The sequence below is a fragment of the Nyctereutes procyonoides genome, unplaced genomic scaffold (assembly GCF_905146905.1).
Source record: "Nyctereutes procyonoides isolate TBG_1078 unplaced genomic scaffold, NYPRO_anot_genome, whole genome shotgun sequence".
Lineage (NCBI taxonomy): Eukaryota > Metazoa > Chordata > Mammalia > Carnivora > Canidae > Nyctereutes > Nyctereutes procyonoides.
Genome location: NW_026575136.1, coordinates 24,821,364 through 24,833,246, shown reverse-complemented (window position 1 = coordinate 24,833,246; position 11,883 = coordinate 24,821,364).

Sequence of the window (11,883 nt, the reverse complement as noted above, 5' to 3'; positions counted from 1 at the left end):
GAAAAGGCAAGGAAACACCCTCCCTGGGAGCCTCCTGAGGGGAGCACGGCTCTGTTGACACAATGACCTTATCCCAGTGGGACACACACCAGACCTCTGATCTACAGAACCGTGAGATCATTAATTGATGCTGTTTTGAGCCACTAATGATGCAGTAATTTGTTACAACAGCAATAGAAAACTAATCCAGAAGGATAACCAGCATGCTCTCTATTTCGGATTTATTATCACATATTGGTGTCCGTCATGCCCCAGACTCCATGAGCTATGTCTTATGTGATGTCCTAGATTCAACTATAGAAATATGTTTTGTTATGAAATTCCAATTCTTGGTCTGAATATAATCTACATGACAGCATTAGTGGTGTGAAGTCAGAGCGTATGTTCTTTGATTATGTCATACTGTGTGCAGTGAGGAGGCCGATGGTTTTAAATTAAGCTTCCCATGCAGTCTCTCAGACAGTGCTCCTAGATGTGACACTAGCATCTCAAGAGTTGTGAAACACAGCACGAATGCTCAAAAATCACAATGTGTGTTTATAACCTTGTTCACCTCACCCAGTTTGTGCTTTGCTGAAACAAAACAATCATGCTTAAATGTTCATTTTTATAATTCATCTTCAAGTGGCATATCCTTTGAAAGAATGCATTTAAATAATTTCTTCTTTACTTTTGCTATTGTTATTGGTATTATGGATGTCATGTGAGATGATTAATAATTTAAAAAATGAATGTAATATAATATTAAGTTACATTTCATATAAAAAATATAAGTTGCCAGTAACTGGGGTAGGAATTTCTCCACTTTTAGTGTTTTAGCAATGTGTGGGTTTGGCTTATTATTTTCGTTTTGATGCTTTATCAAAGAATAGAGTTAATGGCAGGAAAAAATGCTTGAAATATATTCACTGTTAAATTCGCATGTACACTCAGCATGACACATATGCATAATAATCACTTCTTATTCATAACAAATCCTTTAAAAGCTGGGCAAGGTGCGTGTTATTTAAAAACACACTAATTCCTAAAATTAGCATGGACTATAAATTAATTTTTGAGCCTCTGGTAAGTAAGTCCTCACATACAGATAGATTGCTGTGAATTTTGATGTTTAACCAAATGTTAAGAGAACATAAAGCAGCCTAAAAATAAAGTATAAAATAGGATGACTAATTTTATGTGGAGAGGTTTTGCAGATGATGGAAACTCAATTTGCAAGTCCCTGTGTAAGTAAAAACTATTTGTTATCCTTGACATTATTCTGAAATCTGTATGCAACAAATAATTGCAAGAAACAGCTCTAAATATGCTTATTGATAACTTATTAAAGGAAAAGTTGTAGATGACTTAAATGAGTAAATTAGTGCTATATTATACTGGAAAAGTAATAGCCACTAATTACATATTTTTCTCTCTTTAAAAAGCATTCAGAAAGCAAAAGCAGGGGAGCGAGGTGGCTAAGAGGGCATCTTGGGAGTCTCACCTCTGTGTGTGAGTCTTGGCTCTGCTACTACCCAGTGATTTTGAGAAAATTATTTAGTCCTGTTGTGTGCCTGCATTTCCTCATCTGTAAAGTGGGTGTAAATAGTACTACTTACCTCGCAGGGTTCTCAGGAGGATTAAATCAGAGAATCCATGACAATTGTTCAGCACCAATGGCCACATAGTAAGCATACATTAAAGATTACCTACTATTAAAAAAAAGCTCACTATTATTAATAAGAGTTGTGAATCTCTGTGTGTTTTTATGTTTTTTAATGTCCTCTTTGTCAAGAAAGGAGATTGAAATATTTCCCTTTATATTGTTCGTACCATTGTTAACATAAGAATATTACAGAATTTTTTGAATATAAGGGAACTTAAAGATAGTCAAATCTACTCCCCCCTTTTTTTTAAAAAAAAATATATATTTTTTAATTTATTTATGATAGTCACACAGAATGAGAGAGAGAGGCAGAGACACAGGCAGAGGGAGAAGCAGGCTCCACGCACCGGGAGCCCGACGTGGGATTCGATCCTGGGTCTCCAGGATCGCACCCCGGGCCAAAGGCAGGCGCTAAACCACTGCGCCACCCAGGGATCCCCCCCCCTCTTTTTTTTTAAAGGTTTTACTTATTTATTCATGAGAGACACAGAGAGAGGCAGAGTCATAGGCAGAGAGAGAAGCAGGACTGATGTGGGACTCGATCCCAGGACCCCGGGATCACGACCTGAGCTGAAGGCAGATGCTCAATCACTGAGCCTCCCAGGCACCCCAAATCTAGCCCTCTAATTTTACTATTGACAAAAACTGAGGTATAGTCCAGGGGACTTGTCCAAAGTCACAGCATTTTTTCCTCTCTGTGCGCACATAGGGTGTTTCTCCTTTTTGTGTGGGTTCATGAAACAAATCAACTTTATAGAACCAATTAGTCTCATTCTCACTTTTGCCAGGGGTGGCAGAACTTTGTCAGTGTGGGGGCACAAAGAGGGATAGAGACAAAAGCATGGGAACTGATATGTTTTTCAAACGAGGGCAGCGTTCACAGAACCGTCCCACTGAGAATATTTGGAAAGGGCCCTCTTTTTTCTTATAGGAAAAGTGGGGTCGTGAACTTGTCCCTGTTTCTACACATCGAATACACCCCAGGCAAGTTCTTCATTCCTTTTGCTTGCATTTTCTCATCTATAAAACTGACATCCTGATCAAACTAACTCCCCGGGTGGTCAGGAGCTGAGAACAGAGGCATCTGGGAGAGAGAAACCAGCCAAGAGTTGCTGATGTGACTTCAGTTGGGAAAGTGGTCTAAGAGGCCGACCAGGGCAGTTAGAGCCAGGGGTGGGTCTGATTCTTAAAGCCTCTTGGGGTCAGTAATCAGCACAAGTACCCTGTTTAGTGACGGAGGATTTGGGTTATGACTTGTGAGCCTGATGAGAGTCCACTGCAGTGGGACCTAGCAAGGGGCAGAGACAGCAAAACGTGGAAGGGCCTGTTGCATGCAGAAGGCACCAGAACAAGAGACTGAGAAGGGGGGAAAGGAAGCGAATGATGTCTGTTTTGCCTTTCACACAGCTCCTAGGTAGTTAGGACTGAAATAAGCAGAGAAGTGAAGAACGTCTTGGAAGTCTGTGAAAGAGGGAGGGAGCCCCACCAACGTGCCATCGAAGGCACATTGGCTGCGAGGAATCTTTTTATGGGAGACGGAAGCAACTATGCACTAAGAGACTTTTACCTGGCGGGGCACCCCGACCAGCAGTTCAGGTAGAGTCTACCTAAGGGAAATCTCTTTCGTAAACTGGATTCTTCCCAGTAAGAAGTCTGATGTTCAGCTTCAGGCCTGGAGAGCAAATGGATTTGTTTTGGAGATCATTTAGGAGAACGAAGGACAGGACCCTTAGAAGGAGTTTGTTGTGATTTTACTTAGCACGTTGAGGATGAAAAATGCTCACCATTCCTTCCAGAAATAGAATAGTGGGATTGAAGCAATCAGGGCTTCTTCTGGGATGGTGATATTTTTGGAAAAGAAGAAGACCTATTTGGGGATATGCAACTGTTGTACCCCAGGAAAGATGGAGTTAAACCAGATTTTAGATTTTTTTTTTTTTTTTTTTTTTTTTTTTACCTCCCGGACAGAGTGGCAGAGCTGCTGGAGGCTGATGACAGCAACAGCACTCCCCCATATATCGCTTGTTTGCTGTGGGCCTGCATTTGCATATATTATGTCCCTTAAACAGCATCCCCGCAGTTGAAGGGGTCTATTATTATCAACCCCACAGATGACCATGGTGAGGCTTTGAGAGGTTAAGGGATTTTACCGGAGCCCAAAAGCAAACAGATTACAGGTGCAGGTGAAGAAATCATTCCAGGAAATATGCCGTTAGTGGAAGCCTTCCAGGTGTGGGGACAAGGGCCCAGCCACCATGTCTTCATGCAGGTGGCAGAGCATCTTCGTGAGGAAGAAGGGCCTGGGGTGCCGCTGCCTCAGAGGGCAGCTGATGACCCGGAGAGGCCCCAGCCGTCCTACCTGCCCTGATTGATGCAAGGGTGCCACCTACAGGTGGAAGGTGAGATCGTGCGAGGGGCCCCAGAACCCCGGGGGAAACGCAGGATGGAGGAAAAGGGAGCAGGGGTGCTGAAAGGCTGCTTAGAGGTAGGCCCCGTGAGCTGTGGCAACCGCGTGATGAGGAGGGCTCCTGCCCCACCAAGGACAGGAGGAAGGGCAGGGCCATGGTGGAGGAAAGGAAAGGAGGGGCCTGTGGCTGTCAGGAGCTGGGGAGACCCAAGACAGTAGACCTGCTTAATATGCACCGGATGGGACCCGAATCCCGAAGGAAACAGGAATAGCATATGCCCTGGAGTAAGGAGGAGAAGACGGAGGAAGCCTTGGGGACCTAAGGGAAGTCATCTGCACCTTTGTACAACGGGTAAAGCAGGTAACTCATGGTTGGCGGCTCCTGGAGGCAGCCTGTGTGGGCAGCCCCCTGGCAAAGTATGGAATAAGCACAGGGTTCAACAGTGGGAATCCTGCATAGTGAGAGATTTAGGTGTGTGGTTTTATAACACTTGTTGATGGGATTAAGTTTATGGTTAGGGATGGGTTGGTTAGGTGCAGGGTCAGGATTAAGTCAGGAACTGTTCTAACAGTGTATGAAGGGAAGTCTGGGGCAGTTTCCAGGATCATGAGCTTCAGCCAAGGAAGAAGAAGGTGGGGTTTGTAAATATAGTGAATAAGGAACTGTATCTCAGGGGGAAAACATGATGGAATTGAAAATAAAGAGTGACCAAGGGAGGTGACAGTTGAGTCAGTATGGAACTATAAATTGACGGATCTCTCTCTCTGCACATGCACACACACACTCACACCCAACCCCATTAATAGTAATTAGTGTTGATGGAGTATCTGTAGCGCTTCAGGAACTGTTTTGAGAGCGTGGCAAGTACTAATTCACGTCTTCCTCCTAATAACACTTCAGGAATGGCTTTAATATCCTTCGTAAGAATCAGGGCACCAGGGGCACGTGGGTGGCTCAGTTGGTTAAGCATCTGCCTTCAGCTCAGATCATGATCCCAGGGTCCTGGGATCCAGCCCTGAGTCGGGCTCTGTACTCATCAGGGAGCCTGCTTCCCCCTCTCTCCCTGCTGCTCCCCCTGCTTGTTCTCTTCTCTTTTTCTCAAATAATGAAATAAAATCTCTCTAAAAAAAAAAAAAAATCAAGGCAACAAAGCCAGAGAGGTAAAGTCACATGCCCAAGGCTACACAGGAATCAGAGGTATACAGGAATTTGACTCCAGAGCCTGTGCCCTTTACCGCTACCCCGTAATGCTTTTCACTATATACCTATGCACTATTTACAGGCCAGAATGAATGACCAAAATCATGAAGGAGACCTCAGAATTGACAGATGCGGGTGCCTGGGTGGCTCAGTTGGTTAAACATCTGCTTTCAGATCAGGTCCTGGGATGGAGCCCTGCATCGGGCTCCCAGCTCAGTGGGGAATCTGCTTCTCCCTCGCCCCGTCCCCTGCTCCTGCTCTCTCTCTCTCTCCTTCAACTAAATAAAATCTTAAAAAAGAAATTTGACAGGTGTATGTATAACAAAAACCAAAGCACTGACTGCTAAGTCAGCAGGGGTCCTTTTGGTCCTCTCTTACTTTGGGCTGTCTTTGCTGGGTGATTATATTAGTTATCAATAGCGACACAACAAATTATCTCAAACTTAGTGCCTTGAAACAACACATATTTGTTATTTTAATTTCTGTGCGTCAAGGGGCCAGAAACAATGAAGCTGGTGGCTCTGGTTCAGAGTCTTTCCAGAGGTGAAGGTGGAGTGGAGGCCAGTGGGGGGGGGGGGGGAAGGGGGGGTGTTTGTAAGCAAGTGTACTCCCAGTGGCTGCCGGCAGGTTTTGCTAGGTCACCACATGGGCCTCTCCACAGGCTTCCTGACGTGGCAGCAGGTTTCTCTTTCCCTACGACCACGTCATAACGTGGCAGCTGCCTTCCACCAGCATGAGTGCCCCAGATGGAAGTGGCGATCTTTTAATAAACTAGCCTCCCTCACTTTTGCTGTGTTCTTTTAGTTAGAAGCAAGCTGCTGAATTGAGGCCACACTCAAGAGAGAGCAGCATTACACATGGCGGGAGTCTTTGGGGAGCATCATGCTGCCACCATCATCATGTCCGTAGTAACCACTCCTCTTTCTGGGTCTCCAACGCCGCCCTCCTCTTCTTCTCTTCCTACATTGATGATGGCCTTTAGGCTCCTTTAATGACTTTCCTTTTTCTTCTCACCTCTTTGCTCTGTTCTTCTATGTCTCCCCCATCCCCCGCCATACTTTATGTGCTTCCTACTCAATATTCTACATATCCATGACTTCAGACATATACTGATTACTAATTTTTTTATCTCTAGCTCTGAGTTCAGTCTTGAGCCCCCATCTGATTTGAAAGAGGACATCGACCACCTCCATTTTGACCTCAGTCTGTACTTGTAACTGATGAAGTTCTCTTTTCTAGCATATCTCTTTATTCAGGCAAAGACTTGGGGGGCGCATCCCCCTGATGGAACTGAAACTCTGTCTTCAAGCCATAAGGGCTGCCCTGAGCCAGCAAGACCCTGTGTGATTGACCCCAAGACAATATTTGACCCGACTCTCACTGCCACCTGCATGTACCCACCGACCTTTGTCCCATGTTTTCTTATATAAACCTGGAAGTACTTTTAGCACTCTGGAGGTTGTCTTTGAGATGCTGGTCTGCTGTCTTCCTCATGTTGGCGTCACCGAAATAAATAGCTTTCTTGTTTTACTGCCCCCGCATCTCTCTGCCTTGGGATCCTGCTGTGGCTAGCGGCCGAACCTTGTGTGTTTGGGACCCCCGGAGCCAGGTGTGCTTATACCTCTGCTCCTCAGCTAGAGATTTACTGCCTGTTGGACACCCTAGTCTGTCCCACGCATGGCCAGTCTGGCGAAAGAAATCAAGCTCATCTCTCACATTTTCTCACCCATTTCTCTTCTCAGCCTCTGAGAATGGTACAACTATTCACCAAGTGGTACTGTCAGAGACCCAAGAGACACTGCTCAAATGCTTTCCTCTCAGTCATCCTCAAGGCTCAGCCAATCATTATGGGCTGTCCATTCTAAATCCTAATTGTTCTTTGAAGTTACATCCTCTTTTCTACCCTTACCGCTCCCTATCCCAATTAACATCCCCATCATCTCTTCCCTGGGTTATCAAAATAGTCTTTTTTTTTAAAGGTTTTATTTATTCATGAGAGACACACAGAGAGAGAGGCAGAGACACAGGCAGAGGGAGAAGCAGACTCCATGCAGGGAGCCCAACATGGGACTCGATCCCGGGTCTCTAGGATCACACCCTGGGCTGAAGGTGGTGCTAAACTGCTGAGCCACCTGGGCTGCCCCCAAAATAGTCTTTTTAAAGGACTCCCTACCTACAGTTCATCCCTTCTCAAACCAGTTTTCTCCAAAAGGCAAATCTGATCAAGTTCTTCTTTTTATATAAAACTGTATTCTGGTTCTCCAGCACCTACAGAATGAAATTTGGAAGAGATACTGGTGTAGTGGAAGAAGTCTGGGCAATGGAATCAGACACAGGTGAATTCATTTCTGACTCTATCATTTAATGACTGATTGAGGTTGGGTACATTAAAAAAAATCTCAAAATCTCAAAATCAAAAAAAATTTGTTTTTTGAGCTTTCCTGGTTTTTTATTTTCTATGCTATCCTGTAAAGTCTACCTTTTAATGTAATACCTTAGAGGAATTCTTTATGTGTGTTTTATTACTAAAGTTTATTTTTATAATTATTGACTCTTTTTTCTGCAGACATTGCCCTCATGCCCTTGCCCCTTACCATGGTTCCTGGCTTCAGCTTCTCTGCTGAGGGTCCCACTGCCCCCTAGTCCCAGTCTCTCATCACACACCAGCTGTTCCTCCCCAGCCTCAGTTTCTTCATCCATAAAATGGACACGATGTCTTAACTGCAAAATTGTTAGGATTAAATGAGATAACATGGACTGCCAGGTTTTCCACAAACAGAGGTTGTTGTTGATAGACTGGTTGCATAGTTGGCTTTAACTATGTTAAGGCAATTAGCATATGTAGTTCTCTAAATACATTTTTCTTTAATCTTTGACTTGAATATGATTTTTTCCTTCTGCGTGCAACGCTCTCTCCTTTCCACTTTCCCACTAGCTCTGTGGCTTGCCAATTGGCAAACAGGCTCCTCCTTTAACACTTCCCTTTTCTCTTCTCTTGGAATCTCTTTGATCACTTCCTACCAATGGAGACCTTTTGGACCTACCCTCATGGTGGTATGTGCTTCATTAGATGCAGTTGTTTCTTTGCACACCTAGCTCCACAGGTAGATGTTGAACTTGTGAGTGTGGAGAGAAGTGTCTGTATATCCCAAATGTCTGGCACAGTACTGTAGTGTAAGCCCTGGCGTTGGCTTTTCTTTTTATAACGCGAGTGCCTGACTTAGGCTTTGATTGTGAAGGCATCCACTTCAAAGAGGGCTATCTTGAATAAACTTATTGTCAGTCACTTGACCAGAGAAAGAGCCAGGTCAGCTGCACACGCCAACCCGTCCACTTCCACCCCCCAATCTGTCCACCTCCACCCCCCTACCCCCCCACCATCTTTGTTTTACAGATCTTGGTTGATTTTGATTGACTATTGGGCCACTGTTTTTTTTTTTTTTTTTTTTTTTGCACCTTAAATTCCCACTCTTATGTCTTAAATTCAACAAAAAAGAGTGAGCCTGAGAAACCCTAGGTCCCACCCTCAACCCCAGTAAAAGCAGGACCCCAGCCTTTGTGCTCTCTCTCTACTCGAAACCTGACTGTGTGGCCCCAGGTGTGCTGTGTAATTTCCAGGTCCTGTAAGTAATAAACCTTTATTTTCTCAAAGTTTCCTAGTGGTTATTATTGAAGAGCATCCAGCAGTTATAATATGAACCACAAGGGCTGGTCCAACCATAACACTGGTAATTGAGAGGCTGAGACCAGCACGAAACAAGTATGTTCTAGACAGAGATATTAAGTAAATATTGTTTGAAAAACATTTCCTAACATCTGAATGAAAATTGCTTTTCCCTCATAATTTTAAGGGAATAACAGATTAATTTGCAGAATCTGGAAAATTTAGTTAGTTCCACCATAGTAGAGGACTAATTTCACTTTAGAATATGTTGAATTAAGAAATGTAAGCCAAAATTCCATCTAAAACCATTGCAGAGGGCTGGGACATGTAATGAAGCAAGAGAGAGGCTGCTTTCAAGACAAAGAGATGAGACTAAAGGCGTTCAGAAAGACACTTATTTGTATAGGAAAACAGTGAAGAAATCAGAGCATGAATAACAGGAATCAAAGAACAAATAACTGAATAATTTATATACAGGATGAGTTGATAGAAAAGAAGTCAAGCAATGGCAAATCCATCTGATTTGCAAGAACAGAATGGGTGCTCGACTATAGAGCACCAGTAGATTAAATGGTGCTGAAAGAGATAATGTGAATAATAAAGTACTTTTAAGAACTGTTTCCAGAGCAGGAAGAACTATATCCTGAGATTAGAGGATGTGGAAAAATGACAGAGTTAAGACCAAAGAAGTAAAGTGTTTAATGGCAAAGAAACCTCCAACCTCTGAGAGCCAGAGGGAATAGATTCTCCATGAGAGGAGGGCCAGCTGGGCCTTGTCCTGACTCAGCTTATGAAGCACCTGCTCCTCAGGATTCTCCTGGTCTCCCACTGGTTTCAGTGGCCACACCCAGCTCACCTCATAACGTGAAGCCCGGATACTGCAGACTTAGAAGACTGGCATTATCAACAAGAGAGAATAACCTAAGAGGGTCTGATTGTGTAAGGTGTGTGTGTGTGTGTGTGTGTGTGTGTGTGTGTGTGTTTTGAAGAAAGCCAATTAGTTTTCTGCCAACGAAACAGTTCTACAAAGAATGTAATTGGTAGTATCTTTTGAAATATCATTTACGGCTCTATGTTAGCAATGTGATCAAGCTTGTAGGGATAACAAACATTTCCAACTTAGGTGACTTCTTTCTGCATTTTTTAATAAAGATTTTATTTATTTATTCATGAGAGACACACAGAGAGAGGCAGAGACAGGCAGAGGGAGAAGCAGGCTCCCTGCGGGGACCCTGATGCGAGACTCCATCCCAGGACCCCGGGATCACGACCTGAGCCAAATGCAGATGCTCAACCACTGAGCCACCCAGGCACCCACTCTGCATTTTTGAAGGCTGAGTGGCCAAACATTCACAGCACTTCATGGCACATGGAAGAGAAGTGAGATGACCAGTACAGAGAAGGAGAAGGCAGGTATTGCAACTTGATTTCATTGATATTTTGAATGCTGATTAAAGAATTTATGGGAGAATTCTGCCTACGAGAAGCTTGCCAAAGCCAAAGACTGTTAAACAGGTTTCTGAACACTTCCCCAGATCTTGTTTGTGCGACGGAAGACCAATGACTGATGTTGATCTTAGGGGAAAAAACAAGGGAAGGTGCCAAAGGAGGGAATTTTATTAGGTTTAGACCGAGAACAACATTTGGATCAGCAAACACAGTTTTTCTCTAAGATCATTCAAATTGTGGGTACCAGCCAAGTTACTGTAATGTATGAAGAGTCTATACAAACGTGAAAGACATTCATCTTCATTCTCAATGGTGGAGAGGAAAAAAACCTATAGCAATATGAGGCTGTCATGGCTCTTGCTATATTGTGGATTTCTGATTTTTTTTTTCCTAGGGAAATAACTGTTATTTAAGGCTGGTAGATTTTAAAGATAGAAAAGAAACAGTAGGGTAGCGTAAATCCCATATTATAACATATGCAGAGAGTGTCCCACTGGTAATAAGAGAAAAAAGAGTCAGTATTTGAGGTGTAAGAATTATGCCAGAAAAACGGACTGTGTGATCTCAAACATAGGGAAAAATTCTAAAAATGTAACAAAATGGAAAGTCTCGAAGATACATCCAATGTGGGCAAGGATGGTAAGAGTTTGGGCATGGAGTTTAGAGTGATTAAAAGAGGCAAAATTAAATAGAAATGAAAATAAATATGTAGAAATGTAAAAAATCGGGCATTCACAAGCCATTATTAGAGAACACATAATTAATTTTGTTTGTTGAAAATTTTATGTTGAGCCTTATGGAAAATCGGGGCAAATTTAATGAAACGTTTTGCTATAGGATGTGAGTAGTGGTGAGTTGTTACTGGATTTTGTATGATTCTCAGTGAGGAGAGCGGGACATGAAAACTGGGGGGCAAGACTTTTGTTTTACCTGCCTGATGGGAAGGAATATCAGCAGGAGAACAGATGTTTGAAAAGCTGGAAGAGTTGGAGGGCAGGAGGGATATGACCAGGGAGATGATGGAACAGTGAGATCAAGGCTGAATTTCTTAAAGGGAAGCCAGCAAAGTTTTCCAAAGAAGTGTCAAAGAAGGCTTGTGCTTATAAGGTAGGAATAGAGGGATTTAGAGGGAGAACATTCAAATTATCCTTCAAAAGCTTTTGAAAATCGAAAGAGTAGGGCAAAATTAGGGATGTCACATGTGATGCTTCTGCATAAAGCCCACAATGTTCACAAGGAGATCCCATTCATCCAGGAGCAGTGGTGGGGAAAATGATGAAACAACTCATCTCCCCCAATATCATGCAGCAAAATATTTTTGGACTCAAGCAGACAAGATTATCAGGGAAAGAGGAAGCACACAAAAGTGATGGAAGAAGGTTCTTTTTCAAGGGAATGACCATGGAAACAAGATGTGAGTTGGTAATATCTCTTTAGCCTGGTGTAGCTTAAATATGGGAAACTATGAGGGATTTATTAGACTCCAGAAGTACTAGTAAGATGGGTGGAAACAAATA